This window comes from Lepidochelys kempii, chromosome 11 (assembly GCF_965140285.1).
Source record: "Lepidochelys kempii isolate rLepKem1 chromosome 11, rLepKem1.hap1, whole genome shotgun sequence".
Classification (NCBI taxonomy): Eukaryota; Metazoa; Chordata; order Testudines; family Cheloniidae; genus Lepidochelys; species Lepidochelys kempii.
This window is the reverse complement of record NC_136390.1, coordinates 52,060,529-52,074,954: the sequence shown is the minus strand read 5'-3', so window position 1 is coordinate 52,074,954 and position 14,426 is coordinate 52,060,529. Positions and strand designations below refer to the sequence as shown.

Sequence of the window (14,426 nt, the reverse complement as noted above, 5' to 3'; positions counted from 1 at the left end):
AGCGCCTTGCTTCATCTGAGTAGGTCAATGTTCTTTACAAACATCTAATTAGGTCTCACAACACAGATGGCTGAAGCAAGGCACAGAGAATTTAAATAACCCGATGGTAAGTCAGTGGCAAAGCCAGGAACAATAAGTCCTGGTTTCCTAGTTTAACCACTAGATGCCACCATCATAAATTGGTAACATGGAAACTGCTATCTGTAGGCCTTGGTGATCAAGTAACAACTAGAAGTGTGTGAACACCAACAATTTTCGTTTGTGTGTGGTTCATTCACCAAACCTTGCAAATGTAGTTTTTGGGTTGCTAGTGGTCCTAATCCCCTTGCATAAAAGCTCAACTTCAGCAACCTACAACCTCCCCAGGGAAGTCCAACAGCGCATCGCTGCTATCATTAGAGCTGGGTCACAGAAACAAAAATGGAATTGCCTGTTATGAATAGTCAGGGAAAGACAGGATTTCCCTTCCCAAAATACCAAGGCTCAGTGCTTACACAGGTTTCAGAGTAGCAGCCATGTTAGTCTGTATTCGCAAAAAGAAAAGGAGTACTTGTGGCACCTTAGAGACTAACCATTTTATTTGAGCATAAGCTTTCGTGAGCTACAGCTCACTTGTATGCATCTGATGAAGTGAGCTGTAGCTCACGAAAGCTTATGCTCAAATAAATTGGTTAGTCTCTAAGGTGCCACAAGTAATCCTTTTCTTTTTGCTTACACAGGGTTGCCCAGGTGCTTAGTTCGTTTCTCTGCTAATTCACTTAAGAAGAAAATGAGGCTAGGAATGAAACACTGAAAAACAAGTTTAATGGGAAAAATGTAAAAGTGAAAAAGCAAGAAATCATTATCAGAGTTCATGTACCTTTTTGTTCCCCCATTAAGCATTGCAGAGGCCTGATATATCCAGCCAGTACTGTGTGTAAGCTGCTTGTGTCCTTGGTTACCAATCATCAGAAGACAGACATAGAAGGCAAAATCCTGTACTGTACTTGACTCATGTGTGGGGTCCGGTCAAGCAGGTGTGCTCAGAGGCTGCCTACTGGAATGGGTCTCTAAATACCATTGTGGATCAGGACCTGTGTGACTGGGTAAGGTTTATGGCCTAATTTCAGAGCATCCATAGCTACCACCGAAGACAGTGGACATTAACTAATAGGTTATAATCCAAAACCCAGCGAAGCAAATGGGCTTTGGATCAGGCAAATAATGCACAACGCTTAGTGGGATTAATCCAATGCCAATTGAAACTGATTGAAAGTCCGTTGACTTTCATAGATACTGGATCATATTTTTACCAACAGGGAGGATCAACAGAAATCAGAGGGAAATTTGACAAAGCCCTGGCTGGATTTAGTTGGGGATTGGTCCTGCTTTGAGCAGGGGGTTGGACTAGATGACCTCCTGAGGTCCCTTCCAACCCTGATAGTCTATGATTCTATGATTTGGCAACATTTGCACAGAATTTTCTCACAAATCTGTGGGATTTTGTCAGAACTTTTAGCCAAAGTCAGTGAGATCACTGTGAGGATGTCCCCTTTACTTTTTGTCTCACCTTGTCCTTTCTCTCTATTTTAATAATAGATAACATTGTAAGACCCAAGGAGAGTCATTCCAAAATTAACATGAATTGCTGTAGCTAGGGCAAATTTATATAAACCCCATCAAACCGCACAAGTATCACAGCAGGAAACCCACAATTTGTAGCTGACTACATTGCAGACATTGGTTGTTTGAAAAGTGTGAATTGGGAGTGCTTTGTTCCAAATGAGTCTTGAGTGGGCCTGCCTGTTACAAAAAAGCCAGTCAGCTGCGAACCAGCTGAGCAGCGAACAACAAAGAGGCTAACAGAGGGAGTTTGCCTGGGATCTGTCTGAGAGGAGATACGCTAGGGGCTGCATTAGGGAGGCTGTGTTGGTGAGTATCTGAGTGTCTGTTGTGGGGACAGTTTGATCATGTGCTTGATTGGTTGTTTGAAAAGTGTGAATTGGGAGTGCTTTGTTCCAGGTGAGCCTTGAGTGGGCTTGCCTGTTATAAAAAGCCAGTGAGCTGTGAACCAGCTGAGCGGCGAACAGCAGAGAAGCTAACAGAGGAAGTTTGCCTGTGGAGAGCCCACTGAGGCTTACATCTTGCCGGCTTCTCTGGGTAGTTACTACAACTCCTAAGGAAGCTCATAGAAGGAAGGTAATATGGATGGGGAGTGTTCAGCTGTTGTCATCTGCATTGGATGTGCCATGTTTGTCTTTCTTCCCCAGGACAGAAGCGACTTTATCTGTACAAAGTGCAAGCTGGTCTCCATATTGAAAGAGAAGTTCAAGATCTGGAGAAACAAGTATCGACCCTGCGTTGCATAAGATAAACTGAAGATTTCCTGGACAGACATCAGAATATGCTTCTACGGACACAATGTTCTGAAGATTCAGAGCAGGCTGTGCAGCGGGGACAGAAGGATGGTGAAGAAATTTGGCAGCATGTGAATTCCAGAAGAAGAAAGGGGAGTGTTCATGTACCAGCAACGCAGATACCGGTAAGCAACCATTTTCATGTTCTCGCCACAGGTACTAATGCGGAGAGTAGACTAGATGATACATCTGAGGGAAGGGTACAGAAGGAGACTCCGCCGATCGGAAGGCATGAGACACACTGTCCTAGGGTTGCGGCTTCCATGACCACCGCTCCCAAGAGAAGGAGGTGGGTGGTGGTGGTTGGGGACTCTTTCCTCAGCAGGACTGAGTCATCTATCTGCTGCCCCAACTGGGAAAACCGAGAAGTCTGCTGCTTGCCAGGAGCTAGGATTCACGATGTGACGGAGAGACTGCTGAGACTCATCAAGCCCTCAGATCGCTACCCCTTCCTGCTTCTCCACATGGCACCAATGATACTGCCAAAAATGACTTTGAGTGGATCACTACAGACTACGTGGCTCTGGGAAGAAGGATAAAGGAGTTTGAGGTGCAAATGGTGTTCTCGTCCATCCTCCCCATGGAAGGAAAAGGCCTGGGTAGAGACCATCTAATCGTGGAAGTCAACGAATGGCTACGCAGGTGGTGTTGGAGAACAGGCTTTGGATTCTTTGACCATGCGGTGGTGTTCCAAGAAGGAGTGTTAGGCAGAGACAGGCTCCACCTAACGAAGAGAGGGAAGAGCATCTTTGCAAGCAGGCTGGCTAACCTAGTGAGGAGGGCTTTAAACTAGGTTCACCGGGGGAAGGAGACCAAAGCCCTGAGGTAAGTGGGGACGTGGGATACCAGGAGGAAGCACGAGCAGGAGAGCACAAGAGGGGAGGGCTCCTGCCTCATACTAAGAAAGCAGGACAAATGGCAAGTTATCTCAAGTGCCTATACACAAATGCAAGAAGCCTGGGAAACAAGCAGGGAGAACTGGAAGTCCTGGCAAAGTCAAGGAATTATGATGTGATTGGAATAACAGAGACTTAGTGGGATAACTCACATGACTGGAGTACTGTCACAGATGGATATAAACTGTTCAGGAAGGACAGGCAGGGCAGAAAAGTTGTGGGAGTTACATTGTACGTAAGAGAGCAGTATGACTGCTCAGAGCTCCGGTATGAAACTGCAGAAAAACCTGAGAGTCTCTGGATTAAGTTTAGAAGTGTGAGCAACAAGGGTGATGTTGTGGTGGGAGTCAGCTATAGACCACTGGACCAGGGGGATGAGGTGGACGAGGCTTTCTTCCGACAACTAACGGAAGTTACTAGATTGCAGGCCCTGGTTCTCATGAGAGACTTCAATCACCCTGATATCCGCTGGGAGAGCAATACAGCAGTGCACAGACAATCCAGGAAGTTTTTGGAAAGTGTAGGGGACAATTTCCTGGTGCAAGTGCTGGAGGAACCAACTAGGGGCAGAGCTCTTCTTGACCTGCTGCTCACAAACTGGGAAGAATTAGTGGGGGAAGCAAAAGTGGATAGGAACCTGGGAGGTAGTGACCATGAGATGGTCGAGTTCAGGATCCTGACACAAGGAAGAAAGGAGAGCAGCAGAATACGGACCCTGGACTTCAGAAAAGCAGACTTTGACAACCTCAGTGAACTGATGAGCAGGATCCCCTGGGAGAATAACATGAGGGGGAAAGGAGTCCAGGAGAGCTGGCTGTATTTTAAAGAATCCTTATTGAGGTTACAGGGACAAACCATCCCAATGTGTAGAAAGAATAGTAAATATGGCAGGCGACCAGCTTGGCTTAACAGTGAAATCCTTGCTGATCTTAAACACAAAAAAGAAGCTTACAAGAAGTGGACAAATGACCAGGGAAGAGTATAAATATATTGCTCGGGCATGCAGGAGTGAAATCAGGAAGGCCAAATCACACCTGGAGTTGCAACTAGCAAGAGATGTTAAGAGTAACAAGAAGGGTTTTTCAGGTATGTTAGCAACAAGAAGAAAGTCAAGAAAAGTGGGCCCCTTACTGAATGAGGGAGGCAACCTAGTGACAGAGGATGTGGAAAAAGCTAATGTACTCAATGCTTTTTTTGCCTCTGTTTTCATGAACAAGGTCAGTTCCCAGACTACCGCACTGGGCAGCGCAGCACGGGGAGGAGGTGACCAGCCCTGTGTGGAGAAAGGAGTGGTTCAGGACTATTTAGAAAAGCTGGATGAGCACAAGTCTATGGGGCCGGATGTACTGCATCCGAGAGTGCTAAAGGAGTTGGCGGATGTGATTGCAGAGCCATTGGCCATTATCTTTGAAAACTTTCATGGCGATTGGGGGAGGTCCCGATCTGGATGACTGGAAAAAGGCTAATGTAGTGCCCATCTTTAAAAAAAGGGAAGAAGGAGGATCCGGGGAACTACAGGCCAGTCAGCCTCACCTCAGTCCCTGGAAAAATCATGGAGCAGGTCCTCAAGGAATCAATTCTGAAGCACTTGGAGGAGAGGAAGGTGATCAGGAACAGTCAGCATGGATTCACCAAGGGCAAGTCATGCCTGACTAATCTAATTGCCTTCTATGATGAGATAACTGGCTCTGTGGATGAGGGGAAAGCAGTGGACATGTTGTTCCTTGACTATAGCAAAGCTTTTGACACAGTCTCCCACAGTATTCTTGCCAGCAAATTAAAGAAGTATGGGCTGGATGAATGGACTATAAGGTGGATAGAAAGCTGGTTAGATCATCGGGCTCAAAGGGTAGTGATCAATGGCTCCATGTCTAGTTGGCAGCCGGTATCAAGTGGAGTGCCTCAAGAGTCGGTCCTCAGGCCGGTTTTGTTCAATATTTTCATTAATGATCTGGAAGATGGTGTGGATTGCACCCTCAGCAAGTTTGCCGATGACACTAAACTGAGAGGAGAGATAGATAAGCTGGAGGGTAGGGATAGGATACAGAGGGACCTAGATTTCTTTTGGCCCAATCCTCTAATTTGTTTGAGGTTCAACAAGGACAAGGGCAGAGTCCTGCACTTAGGACGGAAGAATCCAATGCACAGCTACAGACTAGGGACTAAATGGCTAGGCAGCAGTTCTGCAGAAAAGGACCTAGAGGTTACAGTGGACAAGAAGCTGGATATGAGTCAACAGTGTGCCGTTGTTGCCAAGAAGGCCAATGGTATTTTGGGATGTATAAGTAGGGGCATTGCCAGCAGATCGAAGGACGTGATCATTCCCTTCTGTTCGACATTGGTGAGGCCTCATCTGGAGTTCTGTGCCCAGTTTTGGGCCCCACACTACAAGAAGGATGTGGAAAAATTAGAAAACCTCCAGTGGAGGGCAACAAAAATGATTAGGGGACTGGAACACATGACTTATGAGGAGAGGCTGAGGGAACTGGGATTGTTTAGTCTGCAGAAGAGAAGAATGAGGGGGGATTTGATAGCTGCTTTCAGCTACCTGAAAGGGGGTTCCAAAGAGGATGGATCTCGACTGTTCTCCGTGGTAGCAGATGACAGAATGAGGAGTAATGGTCTCAAGTTGCAGTGGGGGAGGTTTAGGTTGGATATTAGGAAAAACTTTTTCACTAGGAGGGTGGTAAAACACTGAATGCGTTACCTAGGGAGGTGGTGGAATCTCCTTCCTTAGAAGTTTTTAAGGTCAGGCTTGACAAAGCCCTGGCTGGAATGATTTAGTTGGGGATTGATCCTGCTTTGATCGGGGGTTGGACTAGATGACCTCCTGAGGTCCCTTCCAACCCCGATCGTCTATGACATCACTTTTGCTCTAATTTTTAAGGACATTTGGAATTAAATTATTTGAATAGTTGAAAGACTAATGTTGAGTCTGACGCTAAGTGTTACTGTTAATTAGTATGCTTCCATGCAGAATGCTTTTCAACAAACAGCTATTTGAGAAGTGTACTGGAATCCAACTGAGACATTTACATGTCCTGGCATGTGCCTGAATTCTTTTAGACGATACACTTCAATTCTGGACAATAATTCATACACTTCATTCTCTGATGCTGTTGCTATAGTTCACTACTTGTTTGCTCCGCAATGTAAGTGGTTTAATCTGAATGCTTGTGAACATTCTACTGCATCAGTGATTTATTTGCTATGATTGATATGTACAAACAGCAGAGGTTGACAATTGAGTAACTGAGTGGACAAAGTATAAGCTCCCCACTGATTATCCTTTTCATGTTCAGTTACAAACACAATTAAAGTTTATTAATGACTAATTCATCACAATATCCCTGTGTTTGAGTGTTTTGTTGATTAGCCTGTGAGAGGGCTAATAAAGGTTCCTGGTCCTGAAGAGTGGGTGTTTTCAACTTCTGTACTTACAGTGGAAATGTCAATAATTTCAGGTGAGTATTGAATGTGTGACTGACAAGTCTTCTTAAAGTAGATTTAATCATGCACTAGGAATGCATTTAACAGATCACCCCACCTTCACATCCAAGATAAGAGCACTTTTGCTATTTGTAACTGTTAAGTTTAAAAATCAACAAATGAAAAGAGTTGTATTGGGTATGCCAAAGTCTCTCACTGAGGGCTAGATTCTTCCTGGAGATTCAGCCCTGACGCTGAGTGAGAGGTGGCATATAACTGCTCTACCCCAGGAGAAGTCCTGGGACAGGTATGTTATTCACAGTGCCACCTGGTGGCTAAACATTATAATACAGTTTAACATTACATTCTAGGTACAATTTAGTCTTAAATGACTTCCTGACACTGTATGAAACATTTATAATTTGGGGATGGTACCTAAACAGGTCCAAGTTTGTTGCACAAATGAGGTTCCTGACTGAATATAGATTACTATGTGATGTCACTGGGCTTTTGAAAACTAGATTAAGGATACTTAGTTTTTTATTTTTAAATTATAATAAATTAAGTTAATTCCCTTACCTAGCCATTGATTTCAATGAAAAATAATGACTAGGACACTTGTTAAATTCAGCGTTGAGTGATAATATTTAAGGATCTTGTAAAATGCCGTTCTCTTCAGCATCTGGGGTCTTTACAAAAATGTAAAAAGATACAAAATCAAACACAAATTACCCAACATAGGAAGCTTATAAACAGAATGGAGCGGCACGGCAGCTGGAGCCGCCCACTTTCATGCTCCAGGGATGCTCCAGGGCCCAGAGGAAGGGTGCCGGGAGGGGCAGCAGTCAGGGGCTGGGAGACACTCCAGGCGGGGCTAGGGGAGAGACCCTGAAATTCCTGGAGCCTGGGCATCACGGCCCCATATAACTCACCGCCCCTGCAGATTAGGGCCCTCCACTGGAAAAGCTCTGCTACCTGTCCTGGGGAGTTTGCTTGTAGGAACTGAGGCCAGGGGCATACCACCTGATCTTAGCTGATGTGACAAAATATAAGTTGCCAGGTGTTTAATAATATACCACTACCGGAAGCTGGTAAGCAAAGTCCTCAGGGCAAGCATCAACACAAGCAAATGTACCTGGCTAGAAAGATTAAAATAAAGTATCCCAAGGCTCAACATGGGGACCAATCTTGTCAGAAACTGAATATGTGTCTAGAAAGTGGGACAAGTCTGCAGATAGCATCAAGACAGAAGGGGTGGTCGTTGCTAGGGAGGACAGAGTCAATCTGCAGCTGACTGAGGCAATTTAAGGAAATAGGAAACTGGTTGGGTATGTTTGCATGCACCAAAGACAACTACAAGGCAATGTAAACATTGGAATTTTGCTGGAAGAGCCAAAGAGACTTAGGTGTGTCAGAGACACAGGTGCCTAGCTGTAGTGAGGAAGTTTGGGTTTATAAACAAGGCAATGGTATACATATCTGAGGGGGGGAATGGCATCCATACAGAAGGCTAGCCTTCTGCATGCAGAAACCTGGATTGGGAAAGGATATGCATTTCACAGTTTCCTTCAACCACTTGTCTGTGATGTTGTTTTGAAAAGAAAGTTAGACTTAATGACAATATCTGATCTGTTCACAAAAGAAATGGAATACAGGAATAATGAAAAAAGCCTGTCCCCTCTCCCCACAATTCACTGCCTAATTGTGCCTCTGAGACTCATTTTAATTCACTTTGAATTACACTGGAATTTTTGTTAAGGCTCTGTATACTGTCTAGAGCCTCTAAAGCATGCACTCTGTTCAGTTTACATATGCTGTAAGCACCATTAAAAGTGTATGCTTACGACATAATATGAACCTCTCCCACAGTGCTTAGAATAGGAAATACCACGAACACTACAGTAAATTCCAGTACTGTGTATAATAAATGTCCAGTTTTTAATCATGCGCATGATATGGAATATTTTAAAATAATGAATGATCAGTAAATTTCTGTTGTCAGAATTCAGATTCTGAAGCGTCACGGTTGTCATTTGTGTACTGAAAAATTGGAGTCCACTTAATTTCTAGTTGTGAATATGCTATGCAGCTTCATAAGTGGAAAGTGGCTTTCCCATAAACTATCTTCTTCAGATATTTATTGGGAGAAGCCTCTCAGAGCACTGGGGGATAGGCAGAATGCAAAACATGATTCTAGAGCCACCATTCCCTCCCCCACCCCAAGATAATCTCGTCTGAGTCCTCACTGGATGCTTCTGACATTACCACTCCATCAAATGATAAACTAGAGGATTCTACCTTCCCCACGAGACCAAGCACATTACTTGTGACAGACTGGCTCTTTACTATTTCAAGGAGTGTGTGGTCCAAACGTTGTAGGTTTAAACCAAACCCTCCATCAGGTTCATGGAACTGGATTTCAACATCAAGCCAACTGCTCCTCAAGTGATTGCCGCTAGAGAACAGCCATAGCCATGCAGGCTGCGCAGTGTTCCAGTGGTGGTCAAAGTCAGAATGAAGCCTGGGGGTTATAGCAGCTGGAGCTATCTGGGGAGACTGCAGAAGGGAAGGTTGGTAGGGGAAAGGACCGCAACAGTTAAATTAGGCATTTGCATTTATGTATTATTTAAAAAGAAAAGGAGGACTTGTGGCACCTTAGAGACTAACCAATTTATTTGAGCATAAGCTTTCATGAGCTTATGCTCAAATAAATTGGTTAGTCTCTAAGGTGCCACAAGTCCTCCTTTTCTTTTTGCGAATACAGACTAACACGGCTATTACTCTGAAACCTGTATTATTTAAAAAATTTAAATGGAACATTTTACTCTCCAACCCAGGGGTTATAATTTATTGGGGGTTCTTGTGAAATCAAAAGCCAGGAGAGTAAAGCTGGAAATAGAAATACAACCCCTACATTCATCTACCTGTTTCTTCATTCCATATTTTAAACAATTTAATTATTCACACCAGCTCAGTAACAGCTGGGGGCCAGATCCTCAGCAGGAGTAAATCGGTTTGTCTCCATATACTTCCCTTTATTAATCTGACTGGATGATTGAGATTTCAAAGGAGCTATATCAATTTACACCAGTTGACGCACTGGCTCTGAATATCTAAGCTATGTAAACATAGGCTTCTATTTGTTTTCTTGGCTTCAAGGTTGATGAACAATTGCACACATACCAATTCCTCTACTTCATTCCCACACCTGATAATTAAATATAAAATCCACATTTATATGGGTTAATGAAAAAGATAAACATTTTTCAATCTCACCTCAAATGTAAAAGAAAAATGAAACAAAAAGACAGACAAATTTCACAAGCAGAGAACTGTAATTTTGACAAACAACAACAACAAAATGTTTTCTTTGTAAAACATTGACTTTTCTGCCAAGGTCAAATGTACACAACTCTTGATTTTTCCAACAGGGCAGAATTTCATCATTTTCTTGTGGAAGGCTGTTGAGCTACTGGTGAAAAATGGTTAAAATTTCACACAGGATCAAATCTGTGACTACTTCTGGCATCAGAAGTTTTATCTTCTTATTACTCCTTTTTATCAAGCAGCCCAGTTTCAGGTGTTTCCAAGACAGCCTTTCATTCTGCCAACATTCAGAAAAGAGCAAGTTTGTATTAAACAACTTTAGACGTAGTTAATACATCATTTCCTATGGGTATTTCTGCTGGAATTCAATCCAACACACCAACATTTAAAATGGCTTCCACACCTTCCCACTCCAAATGCACTTTAGCTAAAGGCACACTGGTTTTACAGCTTCCCAATGCCAGGAGCTCTACACTTTCTCCCTGCAGCCCGTCAGTCTTCCTGACCATGCCCTCTCTAACCAGAGAGATCTGGGCACCAATGTCTCTCCACTCTAGGCATTCTTTGCCATTCACTGTGACGACTTTAATAAACTCAGCAGCAACCTCCAAAGGGCCGGACCTTACAAAGTTTATCAGGAATGTTTCAGGCACCTCTGTGGGTCCTGTGTTTACAACAGCTGCATTAATCTGGGCTGTGGCTGGATGGTTGTAGGCTGAGATTCCCTTTGTTTAGGGCAATTGTCCCTCAGATGCTTGGTGGAATTACATGTGAAATACTTTCTGGGTCCGTCCTCCTATGACATAGATCTGCAAATGTGATTTCCAGGACGGCATCGGTTCTGTGGAGGTGAATGCCTGGGCTCAACCCTCCCACTTTCCTCCCTCTGCCCTTCACTTGGAGGCTTGTGCTCACTGGAATCTCTGTCTTGTGCATAGGAATCAGCCAGATCAGCAGCCTCTTGCACAGACATTAGCGATTTATCTCAAAGAGCAGCTCTGATTTCATCAGAGCATACATACACTTAGAAAATGCTCTTATGCAAAAAGTTCAAATAACTGGTCGTAATTCTCTGCCCCTTTTCCTTCTGCCCATTTCCTGATCAAATCATACATATATTCTCTACAACTCATATTAACATCCTTTTTGAGTTTCTGAATCTCACCCGGTACACTTCAAGGGTGATTTGAAACCTTTGCAATACAGCCTTTTCAAATTCATTGTATTTCAAACCTATTCAATTGGCATTTCATTAAATACAATCAATGCTTTATCCAAAAGCCTTTTCACCAGCGTGGGGAATTTCTTGTCTTCTGGGACCTTATGCAACACATAGAATCTTTCAAAAGTTGTAAGGTATTCCTCAATTCAATCTGATTTTTTGTATGCAGGGCATAGCTTGTCCCATCAGGCTATTCCTGAGGAAGAGAGAGTACTTGTGGGTTGTGTCCATATTTATCCATCATATCCAGGTTATACAGTCTCTCTCTCCCCCTTTCTTGGGCTTCTTTCTCTTTTTAGTTCCATGGTTCACTGGTGTGCTTCCTCCTGTTGTTGCTTTTCTGCCTCCCTCTCCTCGTCTCTCTGGTCTGCTTCTCTTACTTGGTTTTGTTTATCTTGCTGTTTGGCTTCCCATTTTTGGTGATCATGAGCTGCCTTTGCAGCTTCGCATTCTTTCTCTTTCTGATCGGCCTCCAATCTGTCTAGTTCTAACTTTGTGGTTATTTTGCTGCTGCTCATTTTAAAATGCCTTTTGTTCTAGTTCCTTGCCCAAAATAAACAAACAAAAAACAATTAATCTGTAAACTTTCTTTGACTCCACTCAGCCTTCTCACTTGAAAAATCGCTGAAAAATCTAGTAAATCAGTGGTTTGAGTCAGACATGCCAAACCCACGAAAAAAATTGCAGAAATTGGGCTTGTTTTTGGTTTAATTGGCTTGTGAGTTTCTTGTTGGCTAGTTTTTGGCTTGTTGCAGCTTGTTACTTCTTTTTTTTGATCCGCTCCGAGCAAGCAGAGACAAGGGGCAAGCAGGGGCAAGAGGGGGAAGAGAGTCAGGGGTGCACAGCAGGCCCACTACAGTCCCAGACTGTGGGGGGGGGGGGGAATCTAGTCACATAGAGTGCTGGGGTTCTTAGGGATTGGCTTGCTTTGGCCTTGTTTTGAAATGGTATTAGCTTGATTTTTGGCTTATTGTGAAAGTTGGGGTGCTTATTTACCACATGAAAGTTGGCAACTGTGGTTTGAGTGTGAGCCAAATAGCAAGTAGTAAACAGTAAATCCTGTTGGACTATGCCAATGTGACACTTTGGGACTTCACCACTGCCTGCCCTGTAACCCAGAGTGCTTCTACGCTGTGCAGCTTTGGCTCAGAGCCCTGATGCAAGTAGCTTTCATCAGCATAATGGCCTCATCCTAGGTTCCCCCAGCCTGGTTACGCCTTGCAGGATGACACCAACAGCTCTTCCAGTCCTGAGTCTCCCCAAAACCATCTCCCTCTGCAGTTTCCAGTCCCTCTCACAGAAGTTATCAAGTTTTCTGCTGCCAAAGAGACAGAACATACACCAGCCTGTTAGTTTAGCTGAACACTTCACCCTTCCATTTAATACACAGCACTACTCCTGGGGGAATTCTGGGCCAAAAAATTAAAAATTCTGCAAAATTCTGCATATTTTATTTGTCAGAATAACACTATAGATTCACGTCAGTTTTAATTAGTTTGGTAATTTATTTCAAAATAACTGTCAGCAACTATATCTGTAACAATGCAGACACACAAAAAATTCCCCCAGGTGTAGAGAGTTAAAGAAACCCCTACAACAACCCAGTTCCTGTTTCTCTGCCCTCTCCCCTCCAGAGCCCAGCTGTGGAGTCAGACACCCACACCCCCTCCCCCAGAGCCCAACTGCATGGCGCTCCCAAGCCCAGACACCCCTACCTCCCAGAGCCCAGCTGCTGGGTCCCCGGCAGCCCAAACACCCACACCCCCTACCTGCTAGAGCTCAGGGATTCAGAGGGACAAACAGCCTGATGCTTGGTCCTGGGCTTGTGTGGAGTTTCCTGCTTGCCACCTCCTTCCTTCAGGGCATGCCAGGAGTTGCAACTGCCCAGAATCCTCCAGCTCTGTCCCCCTTCTCTTCACAGTGTCTTCTATTTTGGAGCTCGGCTCTGCCAAATCTAGTGGCAGCCAGCAGCTCAGCAGCCCATTTCTGTGGGGGGAAAAGGAAATTCTGCACAGAACATTAATTTCTGTGCAAACTCTGCATTGCGCAGAATTCCCCCAAGAGTAACAGCAATGAGATAGTTTTGCAGTCAAACAAGAATAAGTTTATTAACAAAGAACAGAGTATAAGAGATAATAAGAAAGAATAGAAGACATAGATATGGCTACAGGTAAAACAAAAACAATTACACTTTCTAGTAACTAAAACTTAACTTCAGCAAGTTACAACCTTTATCTAAGCAATTTTCTCACCTACAGTCAGTTCCAGCTACTCTTGGTTTTCAGGCTAGGAGGATTCATTTTTCATGAACTCAAAGGGTGTTGCTCTCCCTTTATCCCCTAGTGATGCATACCAAATGGCTTTCTGCTTCTGCTTATATTTCCCAAAGTCTACTGTCTCTGTTTCAAAAGCCAGGAAGACTTCCTGGGAAGTGCAGACTCCATCCGCTGTCATGATAGTTAAATGGTCTTCCCTCCACGCTCAGCCCCGCTCATTTAGCTTGATGGCTTTGTTTCCCTTGTATGTAGATGTACTTTTCATTGTCCTGAGGTGTTACCTGGCTCAATTTACACTAGAGACACAGAAAAACAGATGAAACAACATTCCTTTGTCTAAGACAAGTTGGGGTTGTGCATTGCTTGCAAAACACCTTTTGAGAACATAGTTCCAGCAACACATCTAAAACCGTTTATACATCATCTTTATATACAGCATACAATAATATTACTGACCAGTGTGTTACTGGCTAGCAGATGATACCTTACACAGCACCTTTTGGATACAGATAATGGCAACAGTGTGTTGGGAAAATGAGTGTCAGGCCTGAAGTGAGTTACGGTATGATGTGCCCTCTGCCAGTTGGTATTGAGTGACTCCCTGGGTTGCAGATGAGTAAATAATATTATCTTCATTTTAAATAAGGGGAAACTGAGCCACAGAGTGGTTAAGTGACTTGGCTAAGATCCCACAGGCATTCATAGCTGAACTGAGAGTAGAACCCAAGTCTTCTGGCTCCCTGCCCATGCCCCATTCACTAGTCCACACTGACTTTAAGGGATGAGACTTATTTTTGCTTTATTCATTTATGACCATCATCAGGAAACTACTGAGCCTGAATAAGTTCCCTTCACGAAACAGGAACAGCAAGATAAGCTG

At 43.8% G+C, this 14,426-nt stretch overlaps 1 long non-coding RNA gene across 5 annotated transcripts in view; it reads right to left on the bottom strand.

The window, feature by feature from the left end:
- Positions 1–9,466: 9,466 nt before the first annotated feature.
- The window catches only part of LOC140895735 (uncharacterized), a 69,620-nt gene continuing 64,660 nt past the window's right edge, over positions 9,467–14,426 (bottom strand). For 3 of the 5 annotated variants that reach the window (XR_013634429.1, XR_013634427.1, XR_012154332.2), the window contains one exon: positions 13,335–13,842. This is a non-coding gene — a long non-coding RNA (uncharacterized LOC140895735). Of the gene's footprint in view, positions 12,589–13,039; positions 13,308–13,334; positions 13,843–14,426 lie in introns of those variants that run through there. The other 2 variants (XR_013634428.1, XR_013634430.1) reach the window with 2 other exon arrangements.